This window comes from Branchiostoma floridae, chromosome 8, assembly GCF_000003815.2.
Source record: "Branchiostoma floridae strain S238N-H82 chromosome 8, Bfl_VNyyK, whole genome shotgun sequence".
NCBI classification, from domain to species: Eukaryota; Metazoa; Chordata; class Leptocardii; order Amphioxiformes; family Branchiostomatidae; genus Branchiostoma; species Branchiostoma floridae.
Window position 1 is genome coordinate 5,412,537 of NC_049986.1, and position 5,034 is coordinate 5,417,570.

Below are 5,034 nucleotides of genomic sequence, written 5' to 3' on the forward strand. Positions count from 1 at the left end.
ACCAGTTCCTTCAGCCTTTGTTGAGACCAAGTTTTACTGGACTGCATCGTCACAGAATTAAGACATATGATAACTTAATAAAGTTTCTTTTAATACCAACACCCTCTAGGTTAATTTTGGACTTCCAGATTAATTCCGGACAAACCTTAATCATTTGAAAATGGATTAACCAAATGAAATAACATTTTAGAAATATGGTATATTGAAAGGTAATTCATATGTAGATTGAAATTGTACGTCTCCAGGAACAAAGCAAATTCTGGAGTATTCTGAGAACCTGAGCCAGAATTCCCCAGAATTCTGCCAGAATTCTCCAGAATCAGCTTTGTGAAAATTAATCAGGAGGGTGTTCAATATAATGTAAATGCTGCATCTTCTTGGATATCTGTAATGTACTTTAAATATTACATATTTTCAGCCATGACTGTACGATCACCCCCAACTACACGTGGATGGAGATCAACTGGGCCCCCCTGGTGTGGGTCAACAGGTCCTCCCCTATCACCCGCCCTATATGGGGCATACAGGTGGGGCAATGTGCAGCACTACTATGCATATCACACATTATGTTAATGACATAAAATACAGGTGGAATCATATGACATGGTACTTTTAAACTACTCATGGTGCCTTATTCTTTGCCTGTACATCACAAATTTTGGAAAGTTGCCAAGAGTGTGCAAAAAGTTGAGTTAACGTTATGATTCAAAAGCAATTACCATAGATGAAAGGGAGATCTGTATCCTATAGATTTACGTACAGTTCAAATGCCACACTTTATATGCTGCAAGTGCCTCGCTTTTGCAAGAAAAGGCTACAATAACATTTGATATGCTGAAGAGCAAAGGACTTTGACTTTGACTTTATTTGGATCCACAAAGGAAAAACAATCTTACAACATACAGTACCTGTTATCAGTAGCATTTGCTTGCTTCTTGGTTTGGGTTTAAAAATTGGTAAGTTGTAAAAAGAGCCATACAAGAAGCTTCATAACTGTTTAGAATGCATGATACAAATGATGGAATTGATACCAATATTATGGAAGTTTATTTGCAAGTTCGTGCCCGAGGGCTAATTGCAAGTACATGTACATGGTATACACATAGTGACAATGGACAGTCATAATAATATTCTAATCTACTACTAGTGTTGGCTATTTCTAAACAGGTTGGGTTTGACTTCTTTTTTGGAAGCAGAGGGAGACGAAAAGCCCCACATTTTCTAGAATTTGTGGGTTCTGCGATTTCAAGAGAAAAGTAGCTTTCTGTTCGTCTGTCAATGTGGGGAAGTTGGGATAATACTTTGTGACTTCTCTAAACAGAGTGATTCTTTTGGTTTCGTTGAATGAACATTTGGAAATGAAGTAATAATAATCCCTGTTGTTTTACAGGTTGTTGTGGCAATCATAAGTTTTTTGGAGACCATCCTCATCACATACCTTAGCTATAAGGTATGTCTTGCTGTAATTTTCTCACATGCCACCTTATAATACATTGTTCTCTTTCCAGACCTTAGAATTTTATCAGAATATGTGTCGGTAATCTACAATCAACCAATCAATTCAATTGATGAATAAACATTCCTTACAATTCTGTAAGTTTTATGTAATGCACGGTTTTAAAAACGAGTAGCAGTGTAGGACTTGTCACGTACTATCTAGTCACTAGATAATGATAAAAGACAATGTAACGCTAGCTCACTTTTATCCGTTGGGTAACCTATATCCGTTGCTTTGAAAAACGGGGTATTTCGGGATATCACGTTGACGGACGTTGGTTTAAAATTGCAATATTTTCTGTACATTGCAGTTTAAAACTACCACCTGTGGACTTCATGTGCCTAAATACCCTGTTTTGAAAAACAACGGATATAGGTTACCCCGCGGATAAAGGTGAACTAGCGTTATGATGATTATGTGATAAACAAAGCAAGTCTTTTCCTTTCTTTTATAATCTCAGGGCAGCCTTGTTCAGTCAGTGTTCAACATCAGGTTCCTGTTAGAAATGATCAACACAGTCCCATTCATCATCACAGTAAGTACACTTTAAATCTTCTCCAAATGGAATTAATAACTTTATGCCATGGTTTGCCATAGACATAAACATAATATTGTCATAAACAATTTAGAAAAGCAATAGCTTACATGTGTTGTACCGGTTTGTGAAGACAATGCGTGAGTTTTGAGTTGTGCTGAACTGAAGTGTGGGGCACAATGTGTTATATATGAATGGTTTATTTCGCATCGAGCGACAAACAATAACATACAGTGGCAGCCTTCATTTCTTAGGCTGAATTGCAGTATGCTTTACACATGTTACAATTAAAATGAAAAGCAATAGAGGTGCACAATTCCAAACATTATAAAACATAACAATAATCATCTTTAAAATAACTGTGTATCCATCCAAAGCTTATTTATACCTCTAGCACTATGAACTGTTTAGCAAGTCGACAAGGTACGGCAGTGTAGTCTTTCTGTACCTAGCAGTTCTACAGTGGAATTGTGTTATCTGGTGTTTAGACCTGAGGTTTCTGCCATGCAAGCTCACACGGTTTGGCGGTAGCCATTTTGAGAAAGACGAGGAGCTCAGCAAAGAGGTAGTTTTTCAACATATGTAATTATATAGTATTCTAAGCACGAATCTCATATAATCCCAATTTCACAATGTCTGTTATTTCCATCAAGTAGGATGTATCCTTGGTATAGTTTATTACACAATATAAGTTGTAAAAAGAAGAAAACCACAAAAGGGATGAGCCATAACCACCAGGTAATTTTCATGCATGCGTAGCAGGTGAACCATACCGCAAAATGTTAACTTAGCTTATCATTGGGAATTCTCAGAGGACTACTGGGGCACGGCCGGATATTAGAGTTGTCATTTTTTTTTTCCAACATTTTTTCAAACTTTAGGCCACACCAATTTTATTTGTTGCTTCTTGGATTTGCCTGTCCATTTTTTTTGTCATTTAAAAAAAAAGAAGTCACTCATTTTCAAGAAAAAGTATGCTATCACAAACCTGTAAATATTGCCATTCAGAGCCACATATACATTATTTCAGTGTAAAAACAATGCCCTTTATTCAGAACGTTAGTAACAAATCAAAGGAAGAGATTCATTGCGTAAAACATGCCACTTAACTCCTCAGGCTGTTTTTTTTTTGGGGGTGTTATCTAAGCCATATATCTTCACCCCAGACCTTCGGGGGGGGGGGGGGGATCCGAGAGGCAAGAAATAAATTTCGTGTGGCCTACTAAACTACAACTTTGCAGCAGAATTACTTTTGGAATAAAATACTAGATAAGAATATCAGAATTCACTCTATTTGAGGGAGGGGGGCTACCTTAAAAAACATACTGAGTCTCATGGGACGTTTTAAATGGGAGACTGCCAAGGTTGAATTATACCGGACCTTTTGTGAAGTATCCACATAATGGGAAATAAGTGGAAGAATTACTTCCAGTCTCCCAATTTCACAGCGGTTACAATAAAATGTCAGGTAGATTTGCATATTTTGGGGTACCAACAGGTGCATGTCTGTAACAGTCAGCATTTCAAAAACAGACTTTTGGCCAATCAGATTGGCTTGTAATAGGACACTTTCAGTTCAAGCAAATTTTTGTAACAACAACTGTTTTATAGTGAAAGCAATCTCTCCTGTTATATAGAGCGAGTAACCACTGTACTGGCTTGACTATGCCTTTCTGGCATTGACTTTGCTTCCATTTACGTACATCAGCAGAGCTTATAGCCTGCAGTGGCATTGACAGAACTCATTACAGATTATACGATGCAGGGTAGAATTGGATGTAACACTGACAATCCCATTTTTGTAATGGCCTACTGTAGATAAGATCGTTGTATGATAGCTTTTCCAGGTGCAATTTTGCCAGGCTAATATATTTCAAACTGAAAATGTCCTAACAGGAGGGATAAGAAAAATTCAAAGGATCATAGAAATTGTGTGTTCATGTGTGTAAATGTAAATTAACTAATTTTCTTTGTTAGTTGTTTATGCAACATTATTCCTCTTCTGTAATTCTGCTTTCATTTGTTTTTATTGTCTTAAGTAAAATTGAAATCATACAAAAATTCATGGGAATATGTTCACAAAAGCAAACATTTCAAGCAAAAAGCCATGTCAAGCCTTATTTCCATAGATTTTTACTGCATGGTGTAAAGTACTGTCATGAAATTTCCTTGGCACTCTAGCATGCTATAAACTTTGGGTTCTAGATTACAGAAAATTAGTTACATATTTCATAGGCTCGCAAAGTGCAACACCATAGATCTCTATTCTATTTCATCTCGTACTACAGGCAGTAAAGTGATGAAAAATGTCCTTCTAGACGTGATGTGATATAATGGCTGTAAAGTGATACCCTACAGACGTTCCACAGTCGATGGAAAGTAATGAAATCTCTCATGGCTTGATATTAACGCCAGACGGAGAATGTGATTACAAGGTGTGGAGGGCTCAGACGTCATCTGACCAGCATACAAATGTAGCAATCTCCTGCACTGGGGTTTGTCAAGCTCTGCATCAACGTTTTCTGAATTCTTATGGGGACCATGGTTTCAATTTGAATGTCAGAAGTTCTGACGAGACTCTTCTTTGACTTTATTAACTTTTTCCTTGAAGGCAAACCCCAAAAAAAGCAATAGAGAATTGATAACCAGTGTCTTTGATAACCAGTGTCTTTTAAGCAAATGTTCCTTGAATACTAAGTGGAAAAAGTCCTGTAGGTTTTGATTTGAATGTCAGAAGTTCTGACAAGACTTGTCTTTGACTTCATTAGCTTTTTCCCTGCAGCCAAACCCCAAAACCAAAAGATAACTGATAATCAGGGTCTGTCAAGCTGAACACAAATGTTCTTTGAATTCTTATTGGAAAAAGTCCAGTAGGCTTTGATTTGAATGTCAGAAGTTCTGGCAAGACTCCTTTTTGACTTCATTAGTTTTACAACTCCCTGCAGCCAACCCCCAAACCAATAGAGAATTGACAACCAGTGTCTTTCAGCTGATATTACAT

At 37.0% G+C, this 5,034-nt stretch overlaps 1 long non-coding RNA gene across 1 annotated transcript; it reads left to right on the forward strand.

Annotated features, from left to right (window-relative positions):
* The first annotated feature begins 417 nt into the window (after positions 1 to 417).
* LOC118421692 lies at positions 418 to 2,036 on the forward strand. Its single transcript, XR_004831862.1, has 3 exons — positions 418 to 527; positions 1,391 to 1,450; positions 1,959 to 2,036. It is a non-coding gene; the product is annotated as an uncharacterized LOC118421692 (long non-coding RNA).
* The last annotated feature ends 2,998 nt before the right edge of the window (positions 2,037 to 5,034 follow it).